The sequence below is a fragment of the Amblyomma mixtum genome, chromosome 2, assembly GCF_055824585.1.
Source record: "Amblyomma mixtum isolate Tamu chromosome 2, ASM5582458v1, whole genome shotgun sequence".
In the NCBI taxonomy this organism is placed as follows: domain Eukaryota; kingdom Metazoa; phylum Arthropoda; class Arachnida; order Ixodida; family Ixodidae; genus Amblyomma; species Amblyomma mixtum.
In genome coordinates, this window is record NC_143013.1 from 209206352 (window position 1) to 209219900 (window position 13549).

At 49.6% G+C, this 13549-nt stretch overlaps 1 protein-coding gene across 20 annotated transcripts in view; it reads right to left on the reverse strand.

The window, feature by feature from the left end:
* LOC149362430 (uncharacterized) overlaps positions 1 to 13549 on the reverse strand; it is a 131004-nt gene that overhangs the window by 89919 nt on the left and 27536 nt on the right. The window contains exon 1 of one of the 20 annotated variants that reach the window (XM_089573022.1): positions 3288 to 3326. The exons of the other annotated variants lie outside the window; for them this stretch is intronic. The gene's annotated coding sequence lies outside the window, so the exon portion shown is untranslated. Of the gene's footprint in view, positions 1 to 3287; positions 3327 to 13549 lie in introns of those variants that run through there. 20 annotated transcript variants of the gene reach the window in all.

The following is a 13549-nucleotide window of genomic DNA, read 5'->3' on the forward strand; positions in this document are numbered from 1 at the left end:
CTTAAAGCAAGCATCACGGCAACAAGTCTGGTCGCTGCCTGCATTCGCTTCCAACGATAGAGCGCGCTGGTAAACAGTTTTTGGCTGATGCTGGATTTCGTGTGGTGAGGAAGCGTTCTGGAAAGGCTGCGGATAACGAGTTTTTGGAGACTAATAGTTTTCCGTCTTCGACGCGGACGGAGGACATCAAGAGCGACTTCTCAACAATTGAGTTTTTCCTTTTCATCTTTGTATAGTTAGACATAGGCTTGACAGCCGAATTTAAGGATAGTGTACTGTCTGCACGGCCAGGTTTACTCAAACCGGAAGCTTGGAATCCTAGGCCTAGGCTAGAGTCTTACTTGCTAAGTTTTAGGGCAGCTGGTAGTGTATAGAATTTGAAGGTCAATAATTAATCAGGAGTAAACTTGACAGTTTTCTTTGGGTAGTTTTTTACAACAGCGTGTTGTGAGACAACACGTTGAGTGGTGCTGCTTCGGCACGTGGCGTTAGGCCTATTTACGTAGAGGCTAAACGTTCAGGTTAAGAAGATATATCTTAGGGTGTCGATATTGTACTAGACGCGGACCACGTGGTCCCATGATATACGGAGAACGGCGCACACAAAGAAAGTCAAACAAAGCGTGCAAGTTCAGTGCCAGCAGAGCGGAGACGAAATTCAAAACCGAGGAGGAAGCGCAATGTTTACGAGACTTCCTATTCCCGGGGTGCATAATCAGCGCCCGAGTGGCTAAAATGGAAGCAGATGGTAGTAAGCTGCTGTCACATGTATATAGGCTTGAATAGAAGCTGCAGGTGGAAATGGAGATGATAAAAGTAGTGGAAGTTGCGAGTGACAAAGCCAACTGGCTAGTGTCACCAATCCAACAGGGAAAGGGGAACACCTGAGCGCGAAAAACAAAGAAATGTTGCCCTCCCAGGATGAGAAATGCGAAGGGTACAAGCTACGCGGAGGCGTTAGCACGCATTCAGCACATTCCGGGGAGTGCAGCGGGCGTAGTTGAGACAGATAAGATGGCGACGTCAGGGTGCTAATTGCCGATGACTCAAACATGGGCAGGTGGAGGCATCTACTAGAGCGAAAGCTCTGGTCGATGAAAAACTCGAGTTTCGGTATTATATTCAAGTGACCTTTGGACTTGGCGCTTTCATAGCAGCAGCGTTAAGTCAGATGATGAAGCATACTTTGACTATGGCCAATGCGATGGTGTCTCCAAATTAGACAAGGGTAGTTTCCAAAATGTTGCCCATTCCAGCCCCCAAATTTGGCCCACCACACCACGAAATTTGTGCAGGCTCGATACGATGGTGGTCTCCACGTTTGACCCGGGTCCCTCACAAATTTACCCCACCCCGGCCCCAAAATTTGACTTCTATCGGTTCGAACCCGAATTGACGTCGAAGCTAATTTGAATGCGCTCGATACGATGGTAGTCTGCAAATCTGACCCCGGCCACTCCTAAATAGCATAAATTTAGGCACTCGGTCTGTTTCGTTAGAAACCGACGGCGACGTTGAGCCTGCCCACGTTGTGTGAGCGCTGACGTCTACGTACGGTACTTGCATTATCACTAAATAATGAAGTTTGTAACGAAGTGCACGGAAGAGCGCCTTATTTTATCCATAGTGCTGACTAGAAGGAGGTCGAGTAGTTTATCTTATGGTGAGGGACAGGACTTGGAGCAGCAGCCGCAATTTCAACCCCGCCTAGTGGCTACGAAGGCGATTTCGGTACGACCTTCAAGCATGTCAACGCGTATAACCGGTCGCGCTGTGCTTACCCATGCAGCTGTGAGCAGTTCCTCACGAAAAATGGCTGACGTTCTCGTCGACGAAGAGCGACAACGCGTTAACCCAAGAGTTCAGCGACGGAGCGGATGCAAACACAACTCTGACAGAACAGGGCTCTTCTTCTTTGCTTGTCAATGCACGAGGGAGTGCAGTGGCTGAAAAGCATTGCTCCGACCTTGGCACGGTAGCAAGAACCAGCTTAGAAATCAAGACATAGAAATCTATCAGAAATAATGGTCGCTCGCTGGGCATCGGGTGTTTTCTACACGCATTTTGTGCAGGCTAAATATGAAAAAAAGAAAACCTAAAGGACACTGACAGGGTGAGGCTTTCTTGAAGACGACATGGAAGATGAGAAAGAAGTGCAAGCGCTGCGCGGTATCCTGCGCTGCAGGATACCGCGGCTTAATCTTTATTTATGCCGATCGGGGCTTTCGATATCCAACCTTTGTGAGTCTTGTGGCGAAATTGAGTCTATAGAACATTTTTTCCTCTCCTGCCGGCGGCTCGCTGCTCTCCGTAGAATTCACTTGGAGATCCCCCTCGCTCGGCTTGGGCTTCCTCTATCTATTCCGATTCTCTTATCCTTCGGGGCAAGCGCCAAGGGATATGCCCTGAAACCAGTGTTCGATTCTATTCACGGTTATATAATTTCATCTGGTAGATTCCTCAGCTATAATGTGAATTCACAACTTTTCTTTCTCCGTATTTTTTTGTTTTGTACAAATTCTAGCTCTGCGTCCCAAAATTTTTAATTTAAATATACTCCATTCCCTGTACATGAGTGCGTTTGTATCCGCTATGCACCCTGGTCAATCCCCTGCCGTGGGTATGTGCCATTCAGCCTGAGGACATCATCATCATCATCAAGAAGCCCAAAATTATCAAAAAACTCCACTCCTTGTACATGAGTGTCTTTGTATCCGTTATGCAGCCTGGCCAATCTCCCGCCGTGGGTATGTGCCATTACACCTGAGGAGATCATTATCATCAAGCCAAAAGGAGGTTGTCGCTATGATGCCTGCCAAGAATGTCCCACGCGCTAAGCATTTAAGCCTCCACTAGTGAATTCACGTGATGCAGGAGTAGCATCAATGAATAAAAGAGGGGAACTTGGCAATTGCTGTGCCTCTTCGAGCGTTGCGCCTGCACAGATCTGCTACAGGCTGATTTCCCTGACGATAGGCTAAGAGAGTAAACTGCACTGCATAATGCAGCCGTGTGCTTGAGTAGCACTAATTGCTGTCATCGCGCTGTGTCGGTCTTGCAGCAGACGGTATATAACGACTTTAATGCGCGAGCTGTACGTTTGGCGGTCGCCTCTTAATACGGATATTTCAGCGAACACTTTCTGAGGTAGCTGGAAATAGGGTGGTATAACCAGAAAGACAATTTTTTTCAGGAACACACTGTCAGTCGCAGCGGTTAGTTACTTTAAAAAAAACAACGCTGATTATGTAGATAGCTACTTGACATAGATTTACAAAAACTCTTACAAGCAATGGCGCTTTCGATTCCCTGGGCAAGACGATCCCACATCACTTTCTGACTTTTTGAAACCCTGGAAAGAAACTCGCATTATGACTACCGTTCTCGGTAAGGTGTCGTTATAGTCCACCCCCGCCCCCAATCTTCGTATCCTTCCCCTCCCGACCAACATTCCCCCGTCCTGCACGCCGGACGTCGTCATGCGGCCGCACAGCACCATTCCCCTCTCTTTGATACCCAGGGTGTAGCTTACACGGATGCCTCCTTCGTGGCTCCTCGAGGTTCCTGCGGCTACGCCCTGTACCATCCACACCTCCCTGCTCCTGAAACCCACACCAGCGGGCCGTATCTACACCCTCCAGACGCATTGTCCCTCGAGGTCCTCGCCATTGCGCATGCCCTCCAGTCATTTTCCCTCCTTCCCTCTCTCCAAGAGTACACAGTCTATTCGGACTCAGAAGCCGCTATACACCACATACAGAAACGCACCCTGACCTCTTCTCTCCAACAGGAGGTCGAACGAGCGGTCTCCGCACTGCAGCCTTCCATCGTTTTCCTCCGCTGGGTCCCTGGGCATTCAGGGATTGACGGCAATGAGCTGGCCCATCAGCTCGCCCGCGACACACTTTTCCGGGCACCGTTGATCCCCTGGCCCAAGCCCTCGGAGGACGGTGGGAGACTCACCCTTCGCCGCACCATAAAAGAGGTCTACCTTGAGCTCCGCCTCGACAAACGCCTTTACCCTCCCCCTCATCCATCACTCACGGTGCCGGAGTCTCGCCTTCTTCGGCACATTCAGATGAATGCAGTTATCACCCCGTCCCGCCTCTTCCTCTATCGCTATCGATCGGACCCTTCCTGTCCCAACTGCCCCTGTATCTATGCGGACCTGGCCCATTGCCTATTCTATTGCCCGGCTGCTCAGCAGTCGGGTTCCTTCCCCCCACCCTCTCTATCCATCACCACCTGGGTCGACTGGCTTGGCGCTGAAGGGGAAGAAGAACAGCGGCTTCTGGTCGCCTAGGCGGTCGAAATGCTCGGCCTGTAAATTATGGTCGATTAAAAGTCTTTTACTACTACTACTATAGTGCAGCAGTTATGGTAATTTTTATTTTTATTTTTTTGACTGAATGTCTTTTCAGGCTGAGTTACATGTAGGCTGAAACTCACGTGAAGGCGGCGGCGACAAGCCACGAGCGGCGCCGTCGCGCGAAGTAAAATGCCCGTGTCGCTTGCAGCGTAGCTCGGACCTGCACCCACAGAAAATTTCGCTCGTCGCCCGGAAGTTGCTTATACGAATAGCCAATATCAGCTCAGCGAACGTCACTACCGGCAATTTCGCGCGCTTTCTCGAAAGTGCCGCATTTTGGGTCGTCAAGAGTTTTCGAGTGTCCGTACGTACAGTCTTTGTCAAAAGTTTAGAGCCCAGGGGGTTTGCTTCTAAGCCTTGTAGTGGGACTCCTGTAATATTTGTGGCAGCCCTTCCCATTGGAGGAGGCAGGACCAGAAATCTTCTTACCTTGAGCAAATTTGGAGCGCTGGAGATGCATTACGAACCAGACAGTGTGGCTCTGAAGCAAACCCCCTGGGCTCCAAACTTTTGACAAAGGCTGTACCTTTGTACTACCATGGCATACGCCCAAGCCCAAGGCTTCAAACAGCGGCTCATTGATACCGTGGAGTGCGAGCGGTTCCTTTGGGACCTGCAGCAAAAAAAAGCTATAATGCGCGCAACGTTTCGGAAGCGGCGTGACTCCGAGTAGGCGCAGCCGTTGGCGAAAATTGAAAATTGCTTTTTGAGGAGAGGAAATCACGTAGTATATGTCCCACGTATCTCGGTGGACACCCTCTTCCGACCGCAGGGTGGCCAGTGTGCCAAAAGCAGAGACGCGCACCAGGACTCGCGCGGAATTGACAATTCCAGTTTTAGAGACTGATAAATTTACCTGGCCGCCGCGGTGACCAAGTGGTTATGGCGCTAGGCTACTGACCCGAAAGACGCGGGTTCGATCCCGGCCATGGCGGTCGAATTTCGATAGAGTCGAAATCAATGAGATGCGCCTCGCGAAGTTCCCGATAGGTATTCGTCACCCCCAACGCGAGGAGTCGCACATTGTGAGTGGAGATCGGGAGGTCGAGGGCTCTCTTGAAAATTTTGCGGAGTACAACTTCCAAACAATCTTCGTCATGTTTCCGTAAGCGGAGGTAGGGAGTCGAGTACAGTACCCGACTAGTTACGAAGGCATGCACGAGCCGCACCGCATCCTTACTTTGCAACCTTTCTCGCTTGTTGAAAACGGGGCGAACCATTCGGCCCACCTGGTAGCCGACTTTGCAGAGTTTGACAAGAGTTGTGTCTGCCTTACGATGTTGATTAATGAAGACACCGAGTATTCGAAGCTCCTTCGCTTCACAGATGACCCCGCTGCCCAGAGAAAGCAGAACGGAGATTTTGCATTCTGAGAAGACCGAATGTACACAAATTCAGATTGGACGGGGAGCACTGGAGGCCGCAGTACGTGGCATAGTCGTCTACTATGCTCGGCGCTGATTGCAGGCATTCCTCCATCTCTCCTACGTTTTCCGTAGTGGCCCAGATGGTGACTTCGTCGGCGTACAGCGCATGCTGAACACAGCCGACACCAGCCAGCTGTGCCGAGAGATGCACCATGGCAATGTTAAAGAGAAGCAGGGACAACACAGCGGCTTGTGGTGTGCCCCGCGTACCCATCTCAAACTGGCCGTCCTCGGTCTCTTGTATGCGTACATAGGCCAAGCGGTCTGTTAAGAAGTGTTTGATGTAGTTGAATGTACGAGGAGCGCAGTTGGTCTCGCTGAGATGCTTCAGCATGACGCCGTATTTAACATTGTCAAACGCACCGTTGAGATCGAGTGCTGATGCACCGTTGCATGGAGTGCACCGTTGGGATCGAGTGTCGTGTTCTATGGGTTCGAAAACCTCGTGATGAAGCTGTAAAAGTATGTCTTGTGCGGACTTATGAGGTCAGAGACCGAATATGGTGTCGCCGAAGGTGTTTTTGCTGTCGAGATATTCCGAGAGGCGGTCACGGGCCATCGTTTCCATCTGTTTTCCTACGTATTACGTGAGGGAGAGGGGCCGGAGGTTGTCTGTGTTTACCAGTTTCCCCGCCTTCGGGATAAAGGTTACCAATGATGTCTTCCAATCCGGTAGTAACGAAGTGCCCCCGGTCCAAATGGCGTTAATATATTCGAGTAGGGTTTCGTATGCCCTATCAGGAAAGTTCGCCAATAATTTGACTGCGATGTTATCCCTCCCGGGCGCCCTCCTCCTGCGCATTTTGGCAAGAGCCGCGCGAAGGTCTTGAAGCTGGAAAAGCTTATCTAGTTCCGGATTATCGCAGCCTGCATACAAAACATCCTGCCCGCGTGGGTCTTGATCCTGATCCAGGCACTGTGTATCGCGCGAGTGAGATATCAGAGGGTTTGGTTGGTTGGTTTATGGGGTTTAACGTCCCAAAGCGACTAAGGCTATGAGAGACGCCGTAGTGAAGGGCTCCGGAAATTTCGACCACCTGGGGTTCTTTAACGTGCACTGACATTGCACAGTACACGGGCCTCTAGAATTTCTCCTCCAAAGAAATTCCAGCCGCCGCGGCCGGGATCGAACCCGCGTCTTTCGGGTCAGCAGCCGAGCACCATAACCGCTGAGCCACCGCGGCGGCCTATATCAGAGGGTTTCAGAGCGTGTTTTTGTGGGGTCTATGAGACTCCGAAAGAGCCGCCAAGTGTTGCGGCTCGACATCAGTATTGCTGCGCTGTTGCATCTGTCTACCCAGTTAGAGTCGGCGACCTGCGCAGCATACTCGGCAGCTTTCTTGGTGAGGTCAGAGATGCGAGCGCGGAGTTTATGAATGTGTTTTTGCCGCCGCCGTCGTTTTGTGAAGCTGCGGCGAGCTTCTCAGAGGTGCATCAGGTGGTTCACGTCCGATACACACTCCGTAAGCTGGACCTGCTGTTCGTTTGAAAGGAGTGTTTGCATGAGTTCATGTGCCCAAGTGGAGTAGTCTTGCTCCACGAGAGAAGTTATTGGGGGCCTGGCCAAAATTATTCCAGTTGGGAAGTTTGTCTTGTACGCGGGGGTGATGTAAAGGACGAGCTACCTACGGTATCCTCAGAGTTGATCCACTCAGCGTGTCGGATGTGTGTCGTGAGGGTAAGGTCGGGGCAGAGGTCCCGAGTGGCGGAATTCCCTATACGTGTTGGGTGTGCCGGGTCGGTTATAACAGTGATGCCCAACGTAGATTTAAGTTCCGCCAATCGTACGACCACGCACCTCTTCTTTGCGCTAGTCGCACATGGAACAGCGGCGTTCAAATCGCCCACTATCATGAGGGGCTCGCGACCCGCGATCCTTAGTGCTGCGCTAAAGATGTTAGAAAAGTTGTTTTTGAGTTTTGGGGGCAGCAGATATTAAGTATGTGTGCGGGGCTATCAGTTCGCCGCAGGGGGAGGACAGGGACCATCATGTTCGAACATTCCAGATTTAGGTCGAGATCGAACTCCTGCGCTGTGATGCCCTTGTGGACTAGGAGACAGGTGAACGGGTCTCGTTGAAAAGCGTTATATCCCACGAACTTCACCGTAACCCCGGTTTCTTGCAACGCAATGACTGCGGCGGGATGTTTGAGGTTGTCAATGTATGTCCTTAAGGGGGCGCGTTTGGTCCTGAAACCCAGACAGTTCTATTGTACAAGGAAAAGAGCTTGCTGTCTTTGCGGGGGGGGGGGGGGGGGGGGGGGGCGGTGTGGTGTGGCGGCGCCCCCTAGGGTGTTGATTGGGAGGGGCGCAACCATGCTGATTTGAAGGAAGATTGCCTTGTAGACAGGTTCCGTCACCTGCAGCGGGGGCGGTTCCGGCTCCTTCGATAGTTCGGTTAGACCGATGGGTTGGTTAAATGTTGATGGGCGGTTCGCATCTTTGGGGGATCTCATTCGGCGGAGAAGTTGGGGGTTTGACTCTAGACACGTCTTTATGTTGGCTGTCACGGCGGCCGTAACAGTGGCCGTGACTGCCTTGAGCAGGTTGTCTTGGATTTGGCCAAACTTTTACATCTGAGTCGTTATTTCGGCAAGGGTATTTTCGAGGGTGGTGAAACGCACGTTAGAGCTAGAGGGAGTCTGATCCGTCGGCACTCCTTGCATCAGTTCCGGAGCTACCTGGGCAGTGGGCGGGGAGGACCGAGCCATTTCTAGCGCGTGAATTTTGGCCTGGAGTTGAGCATTTTGTGCCCGGAGTCTCGAGCTCGCGGTGGAGGTCCACAACGTGAGAGTTAAGGAGGGTAGGAGGAGGTAGGTTTAGTGGGGAAGAGGGTAGGGGAGTGCTGGGAGGCGGATGAGGCCCGTCTCGGCTGTCTACCTTGGGCTGTGACGTCTACCTTGGTGAGCCAAGTGGAGGGCCCTCGATAGCTGGAAAATCCTCGTTTTGGAATGCTGGGGCGCCTGGATCATATGACCCGCCGCAGTGGCTCAGTGGCTATGGTGCTCGGCTGCTGACCCGAAAGACGCGGATTCGATCCCGGCCGCGGCGGCTGAATTTGGATGAAGGCGAAATTCCAGAGACCCGTGTACTGTGCGATGTCAGTGCACGTTAAAGAACCTCAGGTAGTCTAAATTTCCGGAGCCCTTCACTACGGCGTCCCTCATAGCCTTAGCTGCTTTGGGACGTGAAAGCCCAATGAACCAATAAATGAACCTGGATCACATGACGACTTCGGGTTAGTTGATCGAGGAGGCTTGGGGGTACGCCCGCGCAAGGCGCCCGCTGGTGGCGCTGGTGCGGATGTGCCTTGAACCATCTTGTTGCTAGGCGGGGGAGCTTTTGAAGCGGTGCCAGTACCCTAAGGGCTCTCTGCATTCATGTTGGGTTCGTTGACCGATCGTGTTGCCGAGTTGTTGCAGCCTTCGAAATTTGCCTTTGCAATCTTCGAGCCCGTAAGGTGGCCGCCACCGCAGACAAGGCAGGAAGGAGTGCACTCGTGGGGCGCCATGTTGTCCTGGCCGCGGTGTCCGCGGCGATTGTCTTGAGGATTCGGGCATAAGTCTACACGGTGACCGATGGAGACAGATCGGAAACATGCGGGAATAGTCCGCTTATATGCACGCATCACAGTCAACACCCTATTGTAGTTCTCGTAACGCGGTACTTTATGCCCCACGAAGGTGAGCAGGGCAATCGTCGACTTCCCCAGCTTGGAGATGAAGGCTATCTCTCCTCCGCGCCACTATACTTTAGATTTTAGGATGGTAGAATTTTGCTGCTCATGGACCGGAATAATGTCGCTGCAAAATTAATCGTTGACTTTGGCGAGGCCGACTGTCGGGATGGAGCCTTTGTAGTATTATATCCACAGCGAGCGCGTTCGCCGCACTGACGTCTTGAGTGGTGGCTATGACGATATCCTGGTCCCAGATGGGCCAGATACTATGTGTGCACCAAAGAGGCATTTACATAGCCGGAGATCAAAGCACCAAGTAAGTTTGCCGTTCTGCACAGCCGTCTTCAGACAGATCATCACTCTGTGCTTGATGACGATCGTGAAATCTTTGCGGAGTCGGAGTATAGCGGTGGCCCGCCGTTTCTTCGATCCCACTGTTTGCGAGAGCTGAGGGTTGGACCCTGTAGTATCCGGCTGCATACAGCACATGCAGCATTCGGATGCATACCAGTACACCGGCTTGTGGCAAACAAAATCGGGTCGTCACGTTCTCGCTCGACTCCATATCCAACCCTTATAAAAATGGTCTATAGACTTTCTATAGACTTTTTATAGACTCTATAGCCATCCTATAGACTTTTCCTTTTGTCTATAGACAGTCTATAGAAAATCTATGGACTAAAGTCTATAGCTGCTTCAATTTCCTTTTGTCTATAGACGGTCTATAGACTCTCTATAGACTAAGGTCTATAGCCGCCTCAATTTCCTTTTGTCTATAGACTGTCTATAGACCCTCTATAGACTAAGGTCTATAGCTGCCTCAATTTCCTTTCGTCTATAGACTGTCCATAGACTCTCTATAGACTAAGGTCTATAGCTGCCTCAATTTCCTTTTGTCTATAGACTGTCTATAGACACTTTCTAGACTAAAGTCTATAGCTGGCCCAAATTTCCTTTTGTCTATAGACTGTCTATAGACACTTTATAGACTAAAGTCTATAGCTGGCTCAATTTCCTTTTGTCTATAGACGGTCTATAGACTCGCTATAGAGTGAAGTCTATAAAGACCTCCATTTCCTTTCGTCTATAGACGGTCTATAGACTCGCTATAGCCTAAGGTCTATAGCCGCCTCAATTTCCTTTTGTCTATAGACTGTCTATAGACTAAAGTCTATAATTGCTTCATTTTCCTTTCGTCTATAGACGGTCTATAGACTCGCTATAGACTAAGGTCTATAGCCGCCTCAATTTCCTTTTGTCTATAGACTGTCTATAGACTAAAGTCTATAATTGCTTCAATTTCCTTTCGTCTATAGACGGTCTATAGACTCGCTATAGACTAAGGTCTATAGCTGGCTCAATTTCCTTTTGTCTATAGACTGTCTATAGACTAAAGTCTATAACTGCTTCAGTTTCCTTTCGTCTATAGACGGTCTATAGACTCGCTATAGACTAAGGTCTATAGCTGCCTCAATTTTCTTTTGTCTATAGACTCTCTATAGACTAAAGTCTATAACTGCTTCAATTTCCTTTCGTCTATAGACGGTCTATAGACTAAGGTCTATAGCTGCCACAATATCCTTTCGTCTATAGACTCTCTATAGACCAAGGTCTATAGCTGCTTCAATTTCCTTTTGTCTATAGACGGTCTATAGACTCTCTATAGACTACAGTCTACAACTACCTTAATTTCCTTTCGTCTATAGACTGTACACTATAGATAGTCTACTGCCTATAGACCAGTCTATAACAATCGCAATTTTATCTAACAATGTTCGATACACTGACTTTCGACTAAGTCCAGAACAATGTCAATTCATTTTTGCACTGCATGTTGAGGGGACCTGCATCTAGTGACCGCAACTATGTCGGGAGTCCCCCACCTCCTTCGCTAGTACGGAAATTAAAAAGTATTGCGTAAGGCCATTACAACACCCTCCTGTATATTGTTTTCAGGAGCATTGACAAGCTCCTTTTCGTTATACCGTGACGTATATTGTCCATACAACTAGGTATTAATGCTAACAAGTAAGCCGAGGAAAGGCAGTCGTTCTTAAAGTAAAGGCGCCCGCAAACTACTACATCGAACGAATACGCTGTCCCTTAAAGGAATCGCTCTACACAATTCCATTCCATCTTTCGATCGTTACTGTCCAACGCGCTGAAATCAGACACATTTCATCAAAAGTTCAACATTTCTCTTTAAAACGTCCTGAAAATGAAGGGGAAAATACGGGTGTGAGAATTCAAGGAAGCGCCCATCCCTTAGAAACACTTTAGATTAATCTCAAAGAGCCTGGTCCTCTGTGCGATTAACATCTGCCATTTCTACCTTTGCAGTTTGTATTCACGTGAATAAGTGCTGCGACGCAACAATCCCAAAGCCAGTATTTTTTCGTTCCTACCCTTGCACCTGTTGCTTCGGAGCTGATGTGGCGCATATCAGTTTTCTAAACACGAACACACGCAAAAAAGACGTTATGCTATGCAACCTTATAATTATTATTTGAGAATTGTACCACATACTATTCGGTGGGAGATGCGGCGCGTATACCGACAAGAACTTAGATTTCGGTTCTGTTTTAACGAAAACAATAAGATTTTTAGAGGGTAAGCGAAGAATTTAAGCTTATAAACCAATTGCCTTCTGTGGTCTTGGATATCAGATCAAGCTGCACACGGCAAGAGTGCGAGCGATAAAGATACGACCGTGAAATGGGTTTCTGTTTCACGTTTTACCCATTTTACCGCGAGACGGCGGAAAATCATTCGGGCTGCAAACAACCCTGTGCGTGGCTGCATCAATGGCGTTGGCGTGTTTATCGCGGATTACGCTTTCTTCAGAATCCAGCTTCATCGTCCGCTTACGGTAAGTCTACACGTTTATATTTTATTCATTTTGGTCTCCTAAACCACTGTAAGCAGAGCTGTGTGTGCAGAACAGATTATGTGCGCAGTTACAAACGTCCTATCTTCGTTTCTAAGGCGTAAGCCATCGGGTTCTCGACTAATGCCGGTTATCTCTGTCCCGCTGTCTTTAAAACGCGCGGAAAGGCAGTCTGTGCGATGCCCTTGATGATAAGCCGCTTCTCGCGAGCTGTCTACTAGATTTTTCGTGTTTCAAGGCATATGCGCGGCCAGAAATGTCGTTTAGCCTGTGAATGACGGCCGAAATGGAACTGTGTGTTAGTTAGCGCCCTGTGAGCTCAATTTACTTTGCACCTCCGAAAACGTACTTACATACAGTCTCGTTCAGTGGTGGATTACATTTATTTTCTTATCTTTGTGTTATCGCCTGTCTGGACCATGGAGTGCTGTTCTTTTTGAGGTGTGCATTGCTTGCTACGTATGGACGCTCGCTCGGTGCGCGTCGTGGACGCCGACGTTTCAGCAAAGGTGTCTTGTAACGCTATAGACTGGAGCGCGAGACGTTTGTCAAAGTTGTATTCAAGCGGCGCTGGAGGAATGCTTGTAGTGTGATGGGTGAATAAAATTCGTTGCCGGCGCGAATGGTCGGCGTGCTCAAACACCGCGAAGAACCCACGAGCTCCATCCCACCTCCCCTTCGTTGTACACGTATGGATTCGTCCTTGTCTGTCATCAGAGCCGTTGGCCGCCGCCGCTGGCTTGCGGGCACTTCATTTTGAAAGCTGGGTGAAGGTCGGCTCGACAAGAGGTGGCTTACATTTCGTTCCGAGTGGATCGTTCATGAATGCCGCTCGCGCGTGCACAGATTTCTCGAATACCGTTCGCGCGGGAGGCAAAGGATGTGTTTCTGATTTCAGACTGCTACGTTTCGAAAGCTCCGATGTAACTCGCCGCTTATTTGCACCTAAAATTAAATTAAGATCTCGTGTTATTATAGCTGCGCCTGTTGAAGGCGTTAATTGTTTCATTGAAATACTTCCTACTTTGAGCACGTTAAATGCTTTCGCTGGTTTTTCTAGCAGCGTTGGGTTAGGCTGCCTCCATGCAAGAAACACACCTCTTTACTGCGCTGTTGGAGCTGCACTTGAAGGAAAAACTAAGTGAATTTCAGGCGGTATTTTATCGTGACAGTAATTTGCTGTCTCA